Here is a 23,023-nt window from a genome sequence, read left to right as displayed (position 1 = left end):
GAAGACTACAGGGTCTCTCGCTTACAAGAACTAGAACTGCTGGAGGAACGACGACACACTGCTTTTAATCATCTCAAGGCTTACCAACAACGAATGAGTCACAGTTACAATCACAAGGTCAAGCCTCGCACATTTGAGGTAGGTGACTTAGTCCTCAGAGAGAACCCCAAGAATCAGCAAGATAGAGAAAAGAAGGGCAAATTTGAACCCAACTGGCTTGGTCCTTACATCATCACAGCAGTATATGGATCTGGGGCATATCAGCTCTCAACTACAGAAGGGGAATCTTTGGAGGATCCTATCAACAGCATGCACCTTCGCAGGTTCTACACATAAGCTCTTTTTGAGTATCCTAATGCAAAAACACAAAAAAATCAAAAAAAATTCAAAAATACAAAAAAAAAATTATAAAACAAAAAAAAAATCGTTACTTGGTGAAAACCTGGCAAACAGGTGCCTTGTGACAACAAAAAAATTGAAAAATCGAGAAAAGTAAAGAAAAATAATTTCGTCCAACGGTGAAAACCACTTTGGTGGCGCCCTGGGCAAGTACCATGGTGAAAACTGGGTCACCAGCGCCATGCGTAGAGACTTTGCTCCTCCCTCTTTCAGGATTCTCTTTCATCTTTTCACTTCGCACACACTCACGACCAATTCACTCACAATAAACTTACCCATTCCCATCATGGCTTGTTATTGATCTACCCAAGATTGGTTAGCCATTCATAATAAACCCTCCCTTTTCACTCCCTTTCAATCCATAATAAATCAGATCCTATCTGTGACTACGGCCAATTCCTACGTCTAGTAATGGGTGTGGAACTGAGAACATCACATGTTTCGAGGAGTACAGTTTCTTCTAGTTTCCTTCGAGTCTATCCGCGCGCAATCCGCAATAAAGCAACATTTGCATCGCAAATCCACAATAAGGTTTCATCTTCTCCACAATAAAGTATCAGTTTCATGGAATCAGTCAATTTCAGATGAGACACAGCAGCAATAATGGGCTTCAACAAAATCAAATCTTTCAACAGACTCGGACAACATTATGGTTCAGTGCTATCTATCCTTTTTGTGAAAGTGAACATTGTGACCACAATCAAAATTCGACTTATACAAGTGACAAGAGACACAAACTTGAGGACTACAGTGGATGTTGGTGTCGAGTCTTGGTTTTCTTTTGGTTTTATCTTTTTGGTGACATGTCTTTTAGCTTTTCCGGGATGTCTTTGACTAGAGATTCTATCTCCAGGATGTCTTTGACTAGAAAGGTGAGGATGGGGTATCGTCACCTACTTGCATTTGCTGTCTGTGGATTGTCTTTTAGTAATGCTATGACTTGTCCAAGGATATGAGGACACTGTGAGTCTAGTATGAACTGGGGCATTCCTTGTTTGTGACTATCTTATCTCCATGCAAACAGGTACAATGACTTTCTGGGCCGAACATATGCCTCGATTGTCATAACCTATTCTGCCATAATAAAGCTCAATGATGATAACGCACAAGAAGCTCTTTCACGTTCATATCTTCTGTCTTCCATCCCCCTTTCTTGATTGACTTTCATTGTCCTTCTCGAGTCCGCGTAGCCCGCTATCACATGACTGAGTATAATGACACACCAAAAACATTTGCATTTCATATAGTTGCACCTGCATCACCACATATAAGCATTTCATACATATAGATATTATAATTGCATCACATCCTGCATACAACACATGTTAGCACATCTCACATTTTCATTATGTAAATAATCATTTGCATTATCATATTCATTTGCATCACATACATTTTCATTTGCATCATGCATCACATATACAACATAAAAGAACAAAAATATATGGCATTGCATCATATAAGCATCCATATCATAAAACATGCATCACATAAGAACATCTCATCACATAAGGTACACATGCATATAGCTGCTGCAAAAGATGAATCATCTCATATATATAATCAAATGTGTCATAATACAATGATGTCAAAAGAATCATATGGCTACAAAAGAATCACCCGCAGGTGTCTACAATACAATAATGGTACATATACTGATACAATGGGAGCCCACTATAGCTATGAGGAACTCCCTCCCTCGGAGCCGCCTCGCCTCGACGGAGTCTGAGCTATAGATGGACCCGCCCCAGGATCCCCCTGTCCCTCTGGTGGTGGTGGAGGCCCCATAACCCCACCGCTGGATGCCTGTCTCCTGTGGCTCCCTCCCGTAGCCGTCGCTATGCGCGACGATCTCTGGAAGCTCCTAGCCCGCTGCTCTGCTGGCACGGCTGCATAATATAGATCCTTCCAGTAGGCGATCTCCTCTCCGGCTCGCAAAACATATGCGTAGCCTGCCCCTGCATCCTCTGCTACCCGCCTACCTTCCCTCAGAGCTGTCTCGGCCTCGGTATATCTCTGGATGGCCTGATCCCTCTCCCGCTCTGTATCTCGGACCCTGATCCTGAGGTGGTTCCTCTCTCGAACCAAATCCTCAATCTCATCTGCCTGGCCCTGGCAGATCTCCTGTAGCCTAAGCACCTCATCCTCCTCAGAGTCTCCACTCTCTGTCCCTGCCTGTGGCTCCTCCTCTACAGGTGCCTGTCCCTGTGCCTCTGCCTGCACCTGTCCCTATGCCTGTATAGGTACCTGTGGCTGTACCTGTCTCTGTCCCTCTGGCTGCACCTGTCTCTGTCCCTCTCTGGGACCCTGTGCTGCTGGCACCTGTAGGGGCAGTCCACCCCGTCCTCTCACCACTGGAGCTGCTCTCTCCTGACCTCCCTCCCTCCGAGGTGCTACCCGTCTCTCTCCCACCACTCCCCTCCACCTCCGTCGGCCCCTACCTCCATCCCCTCCTCCCTCATCATCCTCTCCTCCACCCTCTCCATCCACTAGCTCTGCTGGATCTGTCAACCTAGGAAATGGATGCTCTTCCCAGTACGCAGAGTACTCTGCGTCCATCCCTGCATCATCTACCTCTGGCCACATGTCCCATGGCATCGGCATCATCTCCGCTAGCTGCATCACTGCCTGATCATAGGATAACAGTGGGCCAAACTGCACCTGATCTCTCACCATACGGGCATACATGCCCGAGCCTCGCGGCATCCTCTGAATCCTGCCATACTGCCTGCATACCCTGTCCACCAGCTGTCTCTCTAATATATAGGGCGTCCGCCCAATCAAGTACCTGCTCCGGAAGGTGTAGGGCAGCTCCAGTGCATCGTCCCCCCACTCCTCGCACCCCAGGTACGGCCTCCAGATCACCATGTCAATGTCATCTATGACTCTCCTCCAGTGCTCCAATCTCCCAATCCGAGGCTGGGATGTAATCATCGCATATAGGTGCACAAAACTCTGTCCCTGTCCTCTGCCTCTGAAATGAATAGGTCGTGTGATGGGAAGGTGCTCATAGGCCCACACCTGCAAGAGAGTCACACCGCAGCGCAAACCCACTGATCCATGGTATACAAACTGATGCAGCTCATAATACAAATGTGCTAGGACACATGGCCCCCATGCATACCTGGTGTGCTCTGCCATCAGCGTCTCCAAGGCCCCTCCCTAACCCACTGCCAATCCTCGTGTGGCCCTTTCTGGACACAAGTATCCACTGATAACTCCCCCAACAACTGCCGGCAATGCTAATCCTGTGGTAGTCATGGTGTCCCAGGCTACATGGCCTGCTCGCATCTCCAACTCAGGATCCTGAAAGACCCATCTCAAGGCCTCCCTGTCACCGTCACGGTCGTAGGGGATCAACTCTCCATCAATGGGAACATGTAATATCCTGTATACATCCTCCAGTGTCACTGTCATCTCACCCATCGGCAGGTGAAACGTGCATGTCTCTGAGTGCCATCTCTCGGCCAACGCAGTCAGCAACCCCATGTTTGCCCGAAACTCGGGCACATAGAGCATATGTGTGAGGCCCATCTCCTCAACGGAAATCATGTCCTGGATAGACAACTCTGGTCGCAACCTCTGAGTCGATGGGAATCTCTCCCGTGACTCCAACATCGGCAAATACTCCTGCAGTCAAGCAAATCAATCTTGTCAGTTATCGTGGCATTCACTGTTTATCACAAAATGCTACTTGCTACCTAAATGCATATGGCTATCTACCCTAGTGACACTCACTGTTCATCACAAAGTGTTGCTATTTATCCTAGTGACACTCACTGTTCATCACAAAGTGTTGCTATTTATCCTAGTAGTGCTCACTGTTCATCACAAAGTACTACGTGTGTGACATTCCCTGTTCATCACAAAGTGTCACTCACATTCGCACTCCCTGTTCATCACAAAGTGCTGCATATCCTGGTGCTCCCTGTTCATCACAAAGTGCCTTGATCTATCCTAATCTTCCTAGAGGACCTGCTTGAGTGTATCCTCTCAGCAGCTTATCCAATCGACAGCGTATGTTCATCACAGAACTGCTGATTTGACCTAAAGGACTAAAACCATGCATTTAAACACACAAACGCACTGTTTCAACACACACGCGCTTTTAACTCATAAACGCGCTTATAGACTGCATAAACGCGCCTCTGCAACATAGCCGCGCTTTCTGAACACAAACGTGCCTATGCCAGACACAAACGCGACCAGGGAACACAGACGTCCCTGCATGACATAAACGCTACTAAAAATCACAGACGCTGCTGAATTTCACAAACGCGTCCGCAATCAACACAAACGTGGTTCCAGGCACAGACGCGCCTGGACCCGACACAGACGCGCCTGTTGGACACAGACGCGCCTGGCACTGACACAGACGCGGTTGCGCATTTTTGCACTTTTAAACTATCCTATTTATTGCTCCTACACATGCATTTATGACAAAACTCGAAATGCGTGAAAGTACGAGGAGGTTTTCGGGTACTTACCGGCTCTCCTGCATCGGCTGGTCGCTGGAATCGGTGGACACGGTCGAATCTATGAACGAATGCCATCGCTGCTGACTGCTGCTGCTCTTTTCTCGCTCTGCACTGTGATCTCGTAAGGGTGTGGATGACAATGAGGATGTCTTTTGCCCGTGGTCTATCTTATAGCCTACCCTAGCCCTCGCCCTCATTTCCCGAGTCAGTCTTCCTCATCCCGTGACTTTGTCACTCTATTCACTCAACCCATTCTATCCCATCTTTCTTATCGAGAGATTGTCTGCAATCTTTTCAGACTTTTTCATCCAATCTCTCAAGGGGGCATATCATTCCCATCCTGGGGCAACTCTGTATCAGTTCATCTTATTTTCTTTGAAACAACGCGACAAGCCGCATTGTCTCAAAGAGGGGCAAAATGTAGACACCCAAAATTGTCATGTCTAATTAAATAAATATTTTATTTATTTAATTATCTAAGCCTAATTCTTCTATTAATTAAATAAATCTTTATTTATTTAATCAATTCATTTATCCTCTTCTAGCCTTATTTCACATTTAAATAAATACATTTATTTATTTAAATTATCCCTTTCCTAAATTAAATAAATATTTTATTTATTTAATTGCCCTACTTCTTCTATTAATTAAATAAATCTTTATTTATTTAATTAATTCATTAACCTTTTCCACACATGGCACATGTCATTCATCTCTTATTTCCTACACTACCTACCTCTTTCATTATTTTGGTATTTCTTATACCTACCCTCTAATCCTAGCCGACCTCTCTTTTTACACCTCTCAATCTTAACCCTCCATTTCTTATTGTGTCTTCTATTTAAGGAGATGCTTTCTTCATTGACAAACCCTAATGACTAATTTTGGAGGACTTAGCTACACTACAATTCTACTTGCAACCACATTCCGTTCTTTGTTGAGCTCTTGTGCATACAAAAATCTGAGAGCAAGCATATCAAACAAGATCAATGGAGATAGGAAGAATGGAGATCAAAACCCTAGTGGACATGTGATGGTATAATCTTTGTGATTTTGAGTTATTTTGCATTGTCTTAGGTTATCTTCATATGTTATGGTGGATCTTTGTTCATTGTTAGGCTAGGGTTTGGTGGTTGAATCCATTTTAGTCTTTCAATATTGTTGTTTATTGCTATCCATTTTCACCATATACACTTGCCAAACTAGAGAAGTGCGTGGATACCTGCAGAGTGTGATTGCAGAAGCAAAGGAGCTAAAGAGGATTTGCCTTGGCATTGTGTGCTGTTATCAGATCAGTGTATTACCTATTGACTTCTAACCATTTCAGTAGTTGGAAAATCCCTTAACCTGGTAGCTTTAATAGGCTTTTGTGTAAATCCTTTAACAGGGTGACTCAATTCAATGTGTTCTTCGAATCCTCTTGCGAGGTAACATTTAACAAGGTTCTAACCTTTAACTAAGTATTTAGCCATCCCTTAACCGGGTGATCCCTAGCACGATTGGTTCCTAGAATAACCTAATATAAAAATTTTTAACCATACTAGGCTCCTAACAGAGAGGACTTCAGAAGAGTTCAAAGAACAACTTGTGGGTATTCATCCCCACCATGGTTTTTCTTAGTTGGGTTTCCATGTGAAAAATCAGTTTGACATGTGTGATTCTTTAATATTTTCTGTCAAGTGGTAAAACATCTTGAACCAATAGTCATTATATTTCTGATGATATATTACTTGTTTATGCATACGGGTGAAGTGGAAATGAGATATTAGATTGTGTGGAGATCTAAGCGTTATCGGTTTATGTCTTTCACATTCTCACTGTGTTTTACTGGTAGTGCCCTGATTTAGACTAGAGATATTGTTTACCAGTTAAGTGCAGTCTTTGCGGTCAAACTAGTTCGGGGAAAGTTTTTTTTTGTCTGTACTGATTCACCCCCCCTCTCAGTACTGGTTTGGTACTAACTGTTCATCATTATTCATCATTAGCTGTTTGTGCCTCCACTTTCACATTATTGTCAAAGGGGGTGAAGATGTGAAGCAGAGAAGATATCTACAATATTGAGGAGAATATGGGAAGCAAAGAGATATCTTTGTATATTACCATCAATGCCAAAGGGGGAGGCACTTTAGGTGTCTTTGGTTCAACTTCTCTTGCCCATTGAGGAAACTAAGGGCATGGTTGTCAGTGAAGACTACAAATTATTTGGGCAGAAAGTAATGACTCCACTTTTTTAATGCTTGAACCATTGCATACAACTCCAAGTCATATGTGGAGTAGCTTTTCCGATCTTCATTTATCTTTTCTTAGAAGAAAGCTATAGGAGGTCCCTCTTGGCTTAAAACTGCCCCTATTGCCCTTTGGCTTGCATCACATTCTACTATAAACAATTGATTGAAATCAGACAATCTAAGGGTTGGTAGCTCTTCTATCTTGGTTTTCAACATTTCAAACCCCTTATTGGCTTCCTCTGTCCACTTAAAGTGACACTTAATCTATGCTTTAGTGGTATTGAGAATAGGAGCACAAACATGGCTAAAGTTACTCACAAACTTCCTATAAAAAGATGTCATTCCATGAAAGCTTATAACTTCACTTATTCCCCTAGGGATAGGAAAATTAAGTATTTATTCTACCTTACTTGGATCCATCTTTAAACATCCATAAGAAACAACAAAACCAAGGTATACAAGCTTTGTTTTCAAAAACTCACATTTTTCAAGGTTAATATTGAGTTGAGCCTCCTTGGACCCGCTAAAGATAAAAATCTCATCAAGATACACAATAAAAAATCTACCAATAAACTCAACTAAGACTTCATTCATGAGCATTTGAAAGGTACTGGGTGCATTGGTGAGGCCAAATGGCATCACCAACCACTCATATAGGCCTACATTGGTTCTAAAGGTTGTCTTCCATTCATCTCCAGGTCTGATTCTAATCTGATGATAACCAGACTTCAAGTCCACCTTTGTAAAGTAGCTTGCACCTCCTAGATTGTCCAATAGGTCCTCAATCCTTGGCATGGGAAACCGGTACCTTATAGTAATCTTATTGATTGCTCTGGAGTCTGTGAAAATTCTCCATTTGCCTCCCTTTTTAGGAACTAACATAGTAGGAAAAATACATGGACTCAAACTCTTCCTGATAAACCCTTTGTCTAAGAGTTGTTGCACTTGTTTGGCAATCTCTTCATTTTGACTAGGTGTCATTTTATAGGCAGCTTTCTTTGGCAGATTGGCCCTTGGTATTAATTCTATTTGATTATTCACATCTCTCATTGGAGGAAAAGAATCAGACATGTCATCCCCTATCACTTCTGCATATTGTTTGAGTAGACCTTGCACCTCTTGAGGAACTTCACTCATTGGATATGCCTTACCTTCATCTCCAGGCTTCAACACTATAGCATGGCCTTGATGACCTTCTTGCTTCAATACTTTGAGAAACTCTTTACCTCTGATTAGCATCACACTTGAGCCTATTTTCGTTTCTTCCTTTGGATCAAGTAGTGGATCCATTTGGTACTTCTTCCTATTCTTGGTGATAAGATAGTTGTTCTTTTGTCCATCATGAGCAGCTCTCACATCATATTGCCATGGATGACCCAACAACAAATGACAAGCATCCATAGGAAATATGTCACCTAATAATATGTCCTTATACTCACCAATTTCAACATCCACCCACGCTTGTTCATCAACCAAGGCATGTTGACTTGGGCTGAGCCATGATACCTTGTAAGGACTGAGATGAGGTAATCTTCTCAGTTTGAGTCTATCCATTATTTCAACTAAGACAATATTCTCAATAGAACCTGAATCTACAATCACCTTACAAATCTTCCCATGTGGCCTACAAGTGGTCCTAAACAAACTTTTCCTCTATGGTGGCTCTTGAGCTTGAGGTATCTTGAGCATTGTTCTCCTCATCATCAAATTTTCTCCATCTATCATTGGCCCTACCTTATTGATTGAAGAAGTCACACTCTGAGTGTCCTCCTCTTGCAACAATCGATTTCTTCTTTCCCCCATGTATGAGCTTGCTGAGCTTGAGGATTTTCCCAGGCACTTACTCATGTTATGCCCAACTTGATTGCAATGATAAAACCTACCGGTGAAGATTGTGTTTCCTCTTCCTGAGTTTTCAAACCTACCCCTAAAATCGCTCCTTCCTCTATGGGATCCTCTAAATGCTCCTCTCCGAGAGTCCCCACTACCGTCTTGGCCTTGCTTCTCTTCATTTCTTGGTGATTGATTCCCTCTACCAAAGCTTCCTCTACCTTTGAAATTCCCCTATGTTTCTGATTTTGTTCACTCCTCCTTTCGATCTTCTCTTCTGCCCTTAGGGCCAACTAAAAACACTTATGGACAGTGTCTAGTGTGAGGATACTTATCTCATCTTGTATATTCTGTCTAAGGCCATTCATGTACCTAGCCAACTTCTCCACTTCATTCTCATGCTTCTTAGCCCTTAAACTGAGTTTGTGGAATTCCTCTGTGTATGCATTGACATCTAACTCCCTTTGTTTCAGATTTTGCAGTCTCTTATGGATTTCAACTTCATAATCCCTTGGAAGGAATTGTGCCTTAAGTGTGATCTTCATACGCTCCCATGAAGTTATCTTCTTCTTGCCTTCTTATATCCTTTCTTCTTGCATCATATTCCACCAAACTAATGTTGATCCTCTCAATCTTGATTTGGCCACATTTACTCTTTTCTCTTCTACTACCTCTTTGTAATCATAGTGATTATTGAGAGCCTCTATCCAATCTAGCAACTCTTCTCCATTGAGGTTTCCTCCATTAGTAGGTAATCCATCCAAGCTATCTTTGGAAATGGATTTTACTGCATCAAGGAATAGCTTTTGGTCTTGAGGCATGGATACTACTGCTGGTTTCTCTCCATCTTCCACTTCTTTATCAATCTCATCACTCCAATCTATCTTAACCTTCCCCTTCTCCTTCTTAGCCTCTCTAGTTCCTCTACTTCCTTTTGCATCCTTCAATCCTTCTATCATCTCTACCACCAACTATCTTATGGATTATGGAGTCATAGCCTTTGGAATCATTGAACTTGCTTTTTATTCTTCACAATCTAATGTACACCAAATCTTTCAAACAATGGCTTTGATACCACTCTGATCCAGAGACTCTTGGAGCTTGGTTCAATACACCTTCTTGAGTGACTTTTCCTACTCAACCCTTCAACTAATCAACTCCATCCAATGTCACTTAGTAAGGGTTATGATAATGATACCTCCTAGGCATAGCCAATGGTTTTTGAACAATCAACTCCACTTCTTGTGATTGCTATCTCAATCACACACACTCCACCAAGGATGTCAACACACAACCACTTCTAATGGGATCCCAATGAATCTACCATGTATCTTTGAATTATTTTGATGCTTTAGGATCATGATCACCAAATCCATCTCTTTCACTTCCTAACCTTTCTAGGTCTCTACCGGGCTCAATATAGGCCTAATTGCATTAACCCTCCCTTGGCAGTTTTAAGGTCTTAGTTTGTAAAATTACCAAACAAGGCTAGAAATAAATCATGGATTCAAGTACCCTTTTGGTAGTTATAGACAATACTTGAAAGGTGCATCTGGGTTATCCATACAAGTGGGTTTTCCAATGCTGCACTATTTTGGAGGGTTTAGGCCTCACAGGGTGACTTGGCAAGATGGGTCTAAAACTCTTCACCAGTCAAAAATCCTGCTCCAAAAAATATAATAATATTCAAGGGAACTCAAATGTATTTCCATTCATGTGTCACTTGGTCTTGTATCAATCCCCATGTGCTCATAAATCACACTTTTCTTGCTATCCTAACTCACCTACTCCCAGTGGTGAGCCTAGGGCTTCATTGTTTCTCCTCCTCAAGGACCTGCAAAACCACAAATCCTATCCTAAAGCTATGTAAAGACCATAACCTAGTATTATTAATTATTTAAACAAGTTCCATCAAAGAATGCCTAGGTTAGAGCCATTTTCTTGCTCTTAAACCCTACTTGCAAGGGTTTTGCACCTAGTTACAAAGAATGGAAGAAATCTCTGCAACCTAGGACAATCAAACCTGGAAATAAAACTTAATGAAGAAAAATACAATGAAAACTCAAGAACTTCAATGATTCTACACTATCTAGTCTATACTGGACCGTACAAGCAATGAAAACAAGTAAAAAACTATCAAAAACCGACGAAAACAAGTTTGCTTCACAATCCAAAAACTTTCTCTTGCATTTCCAATCCTCCAACCCATACAATGAAGTGAATTTTATCTCTTATTCTCTTTTTTCAGTTGGTTCAACCAAATTTTAATGCCTTCAACTAAAAATGCAACTTTTGCAGGAAATTGCAAAATATTGCTTAGCAACTTTTTACATATTTTGACTCTGGGATGCAAATTTTCATTTTAATACCTTTTTAAGACTCTTGGAGGTCATAAAAAACCCTATAAGACCTAAACACAACACAATTGATCCCTAATACATGAATAAATTCATCTGGAGTACTTCACCTGTGAACTACCTAAGCATCTCACTTCTCAGGTTGTCAGTATCTTGAACACAATTGACTAAAACCAGAGCTTGGACAACTCAACCATAGCTCTACTAGGTCCTAAATGGTTTGTCCATTATTACATCATCAAGATAACTCACAAAATTGAAAGGAAACAAAAATTTCATACTTAAAGTGTTAGGTGCCCTGCACTAGGGGGGTGAATTAGTGTTATAGTAGATTTTAGCCTTAACAAAACATTCATGCACCAATCGGTACACCAGTATAAAAAAAAATAAAAGAAGTAAATAAACCAATAAGCCAAACACATAAATGAGAATGATAACACATATTTTTATACATGGAAAACCTCAATAAGGAAAAACCACGATGCAATTTGTGACCCACAATATCAATCCACTGGCCATATGAAGAGATATTACAGTATATGATGGGATTGCACTTGCAGGAAGGCTTATAGCCACTAATACATTTGGACTAGATTTCTGATTGAGGTTTCCAACAGAGAAGGTATATTGTGGCCAAATTTGAATTTTTTTTGAAAAATGCTCGAATTCATCATAATTCCAATGGCAATTTACCATTTGGTTTCGACAAAGAAGGCATTAGCAATGAAAATTTTCTTTTTTTCAAAAAAGTGCTCGAGTTCATCGTAATTCTGATGACAACGGCCATTACTTAAAAAAAAGAAGAGGGCAATTCATTTGTGCATTACAATCCCACGTAGGCGTCCATGGTGACTTCAACCCCCAACAACATCAACCCACATCGAAGGAATTTGTGGCATTGCTTGCAATCCCGTACAGGAGGTAGATTCATCACCTTAATTTCATGTTGCAAAAAATATACCATTCAAGAGATTCTACAACTTTTGCTTGCTTTTATACATGCTAGCTATGCCTGTATTCTTGTGGGATATTGACCTATTGTGGAAGCAACTATTGGAGTATGAGAGATTCCTTTTTATGCAAAATATGTTAGGAAATGAGACATGTGGTAGTTAATTGCCCTTGTTTTTCATGCAAATTGGTCAATCTCGTATTCATATTGATTATCCAATCTCAGGCTAGAATTGCCCTAGTTTTTAATGCTTTGATGGATGTCCATACCTTGTTCCAAAGCTCCCATCTCACAAAATTCTTCTATCTTTTATGCTTTGATGGATGTCCATAACCTGTTCCAAAGCTCCCATTTTGGCACAGGCTGGGAGTATGCTGGCAAACGTAACCTGATCAGGTTGGAAACCGAATTGTTGCATATGGTGAAACAGTGTAATTGCCTCTTGAGGACATCGATGTCTTTTGTATGCTGCAATAATCATATTCCATGAGACACTATCTCATTCTCTCATGCGGTCAAAGATTTTTCTAGCATCCACCAAACTTCCACACTTGCCATACATGTAAATAAGCTTATTACAAAAAGTTAAGCATGTAGTGAAGGCAAATCGCCTATGAGCGATGAAAGAGTGGACATTTTACCCTTGTGAAAGCGCGTTCTTGACAATAGAGGTCTGCAAAAATGTAGAATTGCCTACAGGTGGTTTGTGTGTAGTCGGCAGAATTTGCAGCACCTCCCTCAACATAATGTTGTAAGATTTAGATGGGTAGTGAATGACAACGACATTTTATGACTATAAGTGGTGTAGGGTTTTTCAGTCTACGCCTACCATAATGACACTGCCAGTGGTAAGCCTGGAGCATCCCTTGATGTAGATATGATAGCAGACAATCAAACTTTTCAACTTCATTTTATTTTTGAAGATGTTCATACACAATTTTGTGCTATATCTTCTTTCATAGAATGAAGCTGAATTACAAATGAAGAAAAATAATAGCAGTTCAAAAATTCTATGAAGAAAAAGGAACTAAATAAATGCAATGATCAGCTCCAAAGAAATCAAACCACTACTAACAAAACCGAGGGTCTAAAATATGATAGGGAATAGTGTGAGCTGTCCTGAAATAAAATATTTTATTCTCAATTTCAACTAAAACATAATTACTCAGCCATTTAATGTTATTAATAAATGTTTAATTTATGAAAGAGATAAATGGTTGGCCACAAGTACATGAGTTACTAAATGCACACAAATAAGTGAATTTGATATTCAAAACTATCTACAATGAATTCAATTCTTGTCCATTAGTCATTTATGTTTGCAATAAGCATCTTTCTTTGTTTTTCTTCATCTTTATTCATAGTTATGTGCATATTTCACATTCTATAATTAGGATATCAATTGCTATGGCTGAACACTAGCATGATGTTTATGTTGTGGTATAGATGCGTGGAAACATAATTATGGGATTGTTATATTATAGAGATCATAAATATAGATATCGCATATTAGTTCTATCTCTTCTTGGATATGGTATCAAAGTTGACATACAATCATAAAGCCATTGTTAGCAAATCTATCCATTTCTAGTAAAGAGAATTGAGAAAGTCATTTTGATATTGAGAGTTTCTTATCTATTTACCTATTGATCATTATTAAGCCATAATATTTAGGTCTATTTATCTCTCTTGCAAAACCCCTGTAAGTGTCCTAGATTGTCCCTACTACTCACTCTTCAATGAAATAGTGGAGTTTTAAAGATTTGTTGTACAAGATGGTGTTGAATGTATCAACAAGGTTAGCATGGAAGGCATGTTCAAGCTTCCACTTGTACAACTTACAACAAATGATTTTTTGATAGAAGAAATTCTTGAAATAGGGATACAATCGAAAGACAAGTAAGTACATACAAACCTCCTCAGTTGAAAGTAAAATTTGTGTATAAAAAGAGTACATTGAATCCCAATCCATCAAAGAATTTTATTACCAGGTCTACATTAAGCACATTGTTGTTCCTAGAATGAAAGCAATTGAGTTAACTTTAGAATATGACCCCCAACAAATTTTCTAGACCAAAATGTTATCTACATTCCCTCTTGAAGAGATTGAATATATTAAGAGACACAATGATGTTAATTTTGTGCATTTTGGTGCTATTCAAGTCACAAAAGGGTCATGTATTCCTGAAAATTTAGACTTGTATCATATCTTGCACTCTATGACTATCATCAAGTTGACTATAATAATGCTTGTCAATTTTCTAGTCTATCTAGATTGACCAAAAACTCTATGTGTTTTACCTTTTCCCAAATTCTTACCACTCATGCAAGAGACAAAGCTCATGCAAAATGATGCAGAGGGTAGGAGGATATTACTCAAACACCTAAGGACTCTTACCCAGACCCACACAACTCACTCCTCAAGACCTCTCAATGGTCAAGCACATCACCTCTGATCCCCTACTCTCCACATACTAGAATAACACCCCCAACACATAGTCACTGATCATTCTTGATCATTGTATTCTCTTGGTACTTGACTGCAATAACAAAGTTTCACCATCAACCTACACAAATAGATCTCACTAGGTTCAACACCTAACCCAAAACTTGGCTTCACAATACCTTATCAACAAGGCAACACCCTTACCAACATATCATTAATGGTTTAAAAACATATACTCAACTCCTTTGGGTCTGCTACAAACCCCTAACACATTGTCTTATTGTTCTAAGATAGTCAAAGCATAAAAGACAATATTAGTTGAACTCAACCCTTAACTCTCATTTCTCTGGTTTCAAACACCCTCCAAGCAATAATGTATCATTGAAATATCCCATAGGCCCTTTCCACATCATCTCAATCACCAAGTTCCACAAATAAGATTCAAAACACAAAACCAAAACATCTTACCCAAAATCTGTCCATAATGATAGTTTGTTACTCTTTTGGATAGGGCTGCACATAGAGATGTATAACTTTTGAACCAAGTATTATATCCTCAATCCCTCTAGTGAGATTCTTAAGAACTTGATCCTACACAACATATCCCAAATTAAAGAAGATCCAACAGTTTAGTGATGAGATATTACCCTCGCATCAGGATTGTTGCAGTCACACCCCAAATCTGACTGTTTTTCAGTCTGGAACCTTCATGGAGCACGTGCCAAATCCATCATCAAACCATTTATGAGACCAATGGATGCCCTAGTAAGGGTTTTGATAGTTCTGAAACAAATGTCAATATCTTCCACAAATGATAATGAAATTTTACCAAATAAAAACCAAATTACTCTTAGTTCATTTCACATTCATCCCAGTAAGATAATTAATCAAACAAATGCATATCAATTTGCAAATGAACAAATTTCAGTCTGTCATACGTTGAAGACTCAGAAAATACAAGGAAAAATACAATTTTATTGCTCCGCTTCTCAAATCTTGACCTCCACATCTAATCTCTCTATCAAAATGGATTAATTTCATCATTGTATGGTTCTCCAAGCCTTCTAAGGCTGAAATGTAACCAATAACCACCTATAACTACCCTTTTTGACATTTTTTGTAATTTTGACAATAAAAGTTGCACAAAAAGTTGTCATGTTGACACATGAAGTTGTCAATATGATCAAACTTGAACTCCAACCCTCCTAACCTATAAAAATGGTCTTCAAATGAATTTATAAACATTTATAACATGTTTTATTGACTAAAAACTCAAACCTACCCTTAAAACCCAAAATTAGCCTTTTCTAGGCCTAATTGCTCAAAATCGCAATTTTACACTTTTTGACCATTACATTGCATTTCACTACATTTTATGGCTCACATGGCCATGTTACATCATTTAAAGACCTTATAGGTCTTGTTTGTCTTCATTTTTCATCAAATTCTCCATAGGGCCTATCAGTGACCCTGCTCCACCTTGTCTTCCTGGGTGCTCCTGCACCACAAAAGTTAAGTATGGTTCTTTAAAAATTTTCTTTTGGGGGGGGGGGAGGGTTAGTTCTCTTTATGGGTTGAATATGTTTAGAAAATTCAAATATGTCATAGTCAAAATACAAATCCTATATTCCATGATGAATACCAATAATCCTTACATTCCTAGATAATTGGCCTTATGTTATAACTCTTAACGAAGAAGTTTAACTCCAAAAAGGTTACATAAACACAATAGAGATACCGATGGAGAATTAATTGGATGTAGCATGTCGCACCAAAGCTGGTAGAGTATGCTAAGCTAGTACATATTGTTTCCTAAAGCCACATTAGTATTTTACCCAGATTATTATCTACCAAAACTAACTATAGTAATCCTGTTGAGGATTCATTTCATGGTGCGAGATCTTCATTTAATTCCACTTCTTGTTGGAGAAAAGAACAATTATTTCTTGAGGCAGATGGATATCCCATCAAAAAAGGACAAGACCCTTTTTTAGATTATAACAAATTCTACTCCAACAAAAGATAATGGGGGTTTCACTTAGTGAACCTAGGTTATATCACGTGCTTCATAACATACTATAGAATCCCCCTATTTTCAAAAAATATTGCGCTTGACTCTTTATTTGTCACCCCCTCCCAATACATAGCCTGAATTAAAAGCCCCTATTTTCACCAAATATTGTATTTTTTCATAGCTCAAATTAAACCCCCCCAATATGAATACACGTGATATAATAAATTGCCTGGTTAACTTGAAGCCCCCATGAAAAAGATAAGGGAAAGAAGATTGTTAAATATCATGTATTTTGTATCATGGTTTATACTTTACCAAGAGTAGAAGCTCTTGAATGGTATAAGGAACAAAAAGAATCCTATTTCAATAATGGAAGATGGCCTCCTATAAGAGGAAGTTTTAAGTTAAAACATGAGATAGTTTCCCTATTCCAATACACTTTCCAACCCAACATAGCTGGAGAGAAAGAGACATCTAATGAATTCAAACAAAGAAATTGTATTTCAAGGTTTTGTGAGCATCTACAACATGATATAGATGATTTTTGTACAAAAAAATTATCTTTGAAAGATTCAGTTGTTGTTATCCATAACAATGTATAGAAGATTGGTAATATTGTTGTAGCTAAACATAATAGTTTGAAGTACACCAAGTTGCCTTTAGGACAACTCAAAACCTACTTTGAACAAATATTAAATAATATAAAAAAACCAGGAGATGATATTCAAACCATACCCAACTATGTCTAGCCATCTAAAATACAACATACCTTTGTCATTAGTACATTTGATAAAATAGATAAATCTTTGAATGAGTTATCAACATCGTTAGATTGTCTCTTTAATTGGGATTAAAGCCTGAATGAATAGCTCTTGTCATCCTTAAATTTACATAATCCCATGAAAAGAGGGCCAATAAATCTATTGATTTCCTTATCATGATGAGAACTACCTATTCCATACAGCCCTAGTATCTTGACATTGATAATGTTGAAGACCCCTGTCAACTGCTACAATCTAGATTGCTTATCTTGATTGACCAAAAACTCTATCTAGGTTGGCCTCAAATGCATTCATCACTATAAATAAAATAATTCAGGATGCCTCATGTGATTGAAGTATGCCTCATTTTATTGATGAATGCATTTGAGGCCGACCTATGTAGAATGGTGCATTAACAAAGAAACTATAAGAAATATTACTTCTGGGTACTTCTAACCTTAAAAAAGTCTTTCTAAATATCAAATGATGAAGGAATCCACAATCAATTTTAGTTTGTGAGGCCTCTAACCCAAAAAGCCCCAAATTTTCATCAAAAAGCCCTAAAATCTAGGGTTTCTCCAATCTCCCACGTCCAATTTACAACTTTCAGGACAATTTGACAACTTTTGCATTTTTTTGGTTTCAAAAGCCATTATTGGCTTTAGGATCTCATGATTGATTTTATTGAATTTGTTTGATGTTGGACACTCCTCCTTGTTCTCAAAGGTCTTCAAATTTGAATTTGTTTGACTTGGTGCACGTGCACCACAAATAGCTTGTTGTAGTTTCAAAGGGTGGAAAAAAAATAAGCATTTTATTTACCATCCTAATAGACCATCCATCATAACAATTATTACCAATATTGATGTGTGCATTGTAAAAAAGTTCTAGAGGAAGGCTCTTTCTATTGTAATACCAAGTGAGTGTTCATAGACCTTCTGTAGGGTCCTTCTAGCCTAGAGTTAGGAGTTCGAAGCCTACATACATTGATTTGGCCTTGTGGCCATCAATGAGTGCTCACCCAATAGGACAAGTCTTGAGAATGACAATTTTGGAAGTGTGGCATTGTTGAGAGCCAACACTTATTTGTGAACCCCATCTTCACATATTATGATTAGTTGCTATATTGATACTTGACCCTATCCTCATGGTGTTGGCTGAATTCATATTAGTGTGTTTTGTTGAAGAAACATGATGTGAGAAGTTTGATGCAGAGGCAAGGGTAGAACTCAGTATTTCATATAAGGACAACAACCACATTGATTGGGAAAGTCAGATAAGGTCTCTCCAATGTTTAGGATACTGAATTCACATTACACACTCATGGATTACCCCAATTAGACATCAGTCAACTTAATATCTTAGACATGGATTGCATACCACAAAGCCATTAGATATGTTTTGAGATGAAAACTAAGAGTTAGATGGTTTTGGTTCAATGATGATAATTTCTATTTTCAAGTAATTTGATTCGGTATATTATACTGAAATGTGATTTCATAAATAACATTTCGACTTCTATATAACTAGTTCTATAGCCCGATTTTCTTTCCTGTGAAGAAAGACCATGTCAGAAATATCAATGAACAACAAAATAAGGAGACAATTGCTAGATTGTGGTCTAACTTGAAAAGAAAAGGTGATGGAAAATGTTATTGTCCATGCAAAATTTGTAAGGGGTTAAAGACTAGAAGAATTCTAATCAAAACAATAAAGAAAAATTGTAGGTTGCATGGTCACATTGACTATGGACATGATTATAATCCATTGGTAAGTTTTTCATTATATCATTTTAACAATTTATATACATAATAAATCACGTGATGATGAGATCATGATCATGATTTATTTATGTTTATGGTTGAGCACCCTGAATCACATGGTATGGATCAACACAACCCTGAGAATATGGTTTTCTAAGTGGACAAACATGGAGGTGTGAATATCGAAGTTGAAGATAATGATCCCATGGAAGATGACGATCATGAGCCAAAAAACACAATTGAAGATGATGATACAAATACATTGATCCATGACTCATTTAGTACTCACGCAAGTGATCATGATGATGAAGATGACCTTGATGTTTTTCATGATGTCCCTCTACTTGAGAAGGCTTCCGAGGTCCTTTACGAAGGATCGTAGGCAACTCTTCTCTCTGTTGTATTGTTGTTGATGAACTTGAAGGTTATGAATGGTTTATCCAACATAACAATGTCATGTATGTTAAGGTATGTCATATATGTCATAATAAACTATGAATCATGTTGTACCATTAATATTCTTTATATTGACAAATTATATTTTTTTGTTGTAGATTGATAGGTGAGTTTTTGTTACCACCATCAAATATTCTACCTCGGTCATACTGGGAATTATCTGTCGTTATGAAAGATATTGGAATGGAGTATCAAGCAATAGATGTTTGTCACAATGATCATATAATATATCACAAACAACATGAATTTTGAACTGAATGCCCTGAATGTCATATCAGTAGATATCGAACATATCAAATAACAAAATGGGTTCCACGCAAGGTTCTTCGCTATATTCCCATTATTCCACGTATGCAACGATTATTCAAGTGCACTAGCTTGGCACAATTTATGGATTACCATGCACATAATAGAAGTCAAGATGACATTATTCAAATGCCTATGGATGGTTTAGAATTTATGGACATAGAGGAAAAGTGGCCACACTTTAAAGAAGAACCTCATAATCTCAAGCTTTCATTGGCAGCGGACGGTGTCAATCCATTTGGAGAGATGAGATCTGTTTACTCGGTGTGGCCTGTTTTTGTTATCAACAATAACATTCCTCCATGGATGCCAATAAAAAAGGAGCACATAATGTTGGCAATGATTGTTCTAGGTATTTTTGTTGAAATGTGGTGACTGATCAACAAAGTACTGTACACTCAGCACGTTGCCCTAAAAAGGCTGACTTTGTTTGTTGCCCTAAAAACACATGTTATAAGCGGCTGGGATGCTTAAGGCATTGGAATGTTGATGTACTATTTTTGTAGGATAATAAGAAAGATTGGACGGCTATGTATGGTGGACGTAACCCATTCTGGGTGAACCACGTTAAATCTTTGTGTTATCTGTGTCCTATTTTATTCCTTTATCTTTTGTATTTAAATCTGCATATAATTGTTAGTTCATATTTGCTTCAGATCTACTTGAAACAATAACAATTGGTATCAGAGTGAGGTTTTTTGTAAATTGGCAAGACTTTCAGATTTGAGTGGAAGCAATGGAGGATTCCAAATTCAAGGTCGAAAAGTTTAACGGCTAGAATTATCAGTTATGGAAAATGCAGATGGAGGATTACCTTTATCAAAAGGATTTGTGGCGGCCATTAGAAGGAAAGGCAAAGAAAGTGACCACAATGTTAGATGAAGAATGAGACATTTTAGATAGAAAGGAACTCGGATCCATTCGATTGTGCCTTGCACCGTCTATAGCTTTCAATATAACGGAAGCAAAAACAGTTGTAGATTTGATGGCAGCATTGGCTAAGTTGTATGAGAAACCCTTGGCTTCGAATAAGGTATTTCTTATGAAGCGTTTGTTTAATTTGAAAATGAGTGAGGGAGGATCTGTAGCGGAGCTCTTACATAAATTTAATACAATTACCAGTCAATTGTCCTCAGTAAAATTACCTTTGCAGAAGAGGTTAGGGTCTCTTGATTTTATGTTCTTTCCCAGAAAGCTGGAATAGCTTGGTTATGGCTGTAAGTAACTCTGTCTCTGGTAAAAATACTTTGGTATTTGATGATATTGTTGGTATTATCCTAAGCTAGGAAATGCGAAGGAAAAGCACAGGTGAGACTCCAACATCATCGGGTAGTGTTTTGAATGTGGAGAACAAAGGAAGATCAAAGGAAAGAAGAAAAGGCCCTTGGAATGAGAAGTCATGAGGGAAGTCAAAGAAAGGATGCTCTCAATCTAGAGGAAAGAAAGATTGCTGGTACTGTGGAAAACCTAGTCATCTAAATAAAGACTGTTGGTCTTGAAAAAACAAAGGAGGAGACAAAAATGAAAACGACAGTAAGGAAACTAATATTGCAAGTAATACTTTACAAGATGCTTTAATCTTATGTTTGGATAATGTTAATGATTCCTGGGTAATAGATTCTGGGGCTTCATTTCATGCTACACCCCATAGAAAATATTTTCTAGATTATGTTCAAGGTGATTTTGGATAGATATATTTGGGTGATGATGAGCCCTGTCAAATTGTTGGAAAAGAAAAGATAAAGATCAAGTTGCAGAATGGAAATGACTGGTTTCTACCGAAGGTAAGACATGTTCCTAACTTAAGAAGAAATTTAATTTCTACAGGGCAACTAGGTAGTGAAGGTTGCATAGTTACCTTCTCAGACAGTATCTGGAAGGTCAATAAAGGATCATTAGTAGTAGCTAAAGGTGTGAAGGTAGGCACATTATATCTATGTACTGGTAACACTTACTTTACCTTAGCTGCTACAGATAAAGTTACTGTAGGGACAACAACAATAGATGTTGTAAGAATAGATTCGATAATGTGGCACCATAGGCTTGGGCACATGAGTGAGAAAGGGATGAAAATCCTTCACTCCAAAAATCTATTTCTAGGACTAAAGAAGATTGATTTAGAGTTCTGTGAAAATTGTGTTTATGGCAAACAAAGAGTCAGATTTCTTAAGGTTGGGAAAGAGAAGAAGAGTGAGAAGTTAGAGCTTGTGCATTCAGATGTATGGGGACCGACTCAGGTATCATCTCTTCATTGCTCTTGTTATTATGTTATTTTTATTGATGACTCAACCAGAAAAACATGGGTATATTTCCTAAAGCAAAAATTAGATCTTTTTGAAACTTTTAAGAAATGGAAAGTTTTGGTTGAGAATGAGATAGGAAAAAGGTTGAAGTGTCTCAGATCAGATAATGGAGGTGAGTATTGAAGTAAGGCATTCAAAGATTGCTGCTCCTTAAATGGGATTAGAAAGTAGAAGACAGTTCTAGGAAATCCACAGGAAAATGGTGTGTCAGAGAGAATGAATAGGACTATCATGGAACGCGCGAGGAGCATGAGATTGCATGCTAGATTGCCCTTACATTTTTGGGCAGATGTTGTACATACTATTGTCTATTTGATAAATAGAGGACCTTCAACCCCTTTGGATGGTGGTATTCCAGAGGAGGCATGGACTGGTAAAAAGGTAAATTATTCTTTTCTGAAAACCTTTGGTTGTGAAGCTTTTATCCATGTTGATAAAGAAAACAGAACCAAGCTTGATGCTAAATCTCAAAAATGTACCTTCATTGGATATGGGATAGATGAATATGGCTATCGGTATGGGATTTTGAAAATAAGAAAATAACTAGAAGTAGAGATGTTATATTCAATGAGAAGGTTATGTATAAATAATAGATGCAGGAAATGAAGCATGAATAGGACAAGCAAGAATATGTGGTGTTGGATGAGATTCCTGAAAATGAAATGCCAGAGGTACCTGATGCTGAGCAACAACAGAATGTCCCACAAACTCCTGCAAGTGTTAGACATTC

The sequence above is a fragment of the Cryptomeria japonica genome, chromosome 1, assembly GCF_030272615.1.
Source record: "Cryptomeria japonica chromosome 1, Sugi_1.0, whole genome shotgun sequence".
Classification (NCBI taxonomy): domain Eukaryota; kingdom Viridiplantae; phylum Streptophyta; class Pinopsida; order Cupressales; family Cupressaceae; genus Cryptomeria; species Cryptomeria japonica.
Note: the sequence above shows the minus strand (reverse complement) of the source record.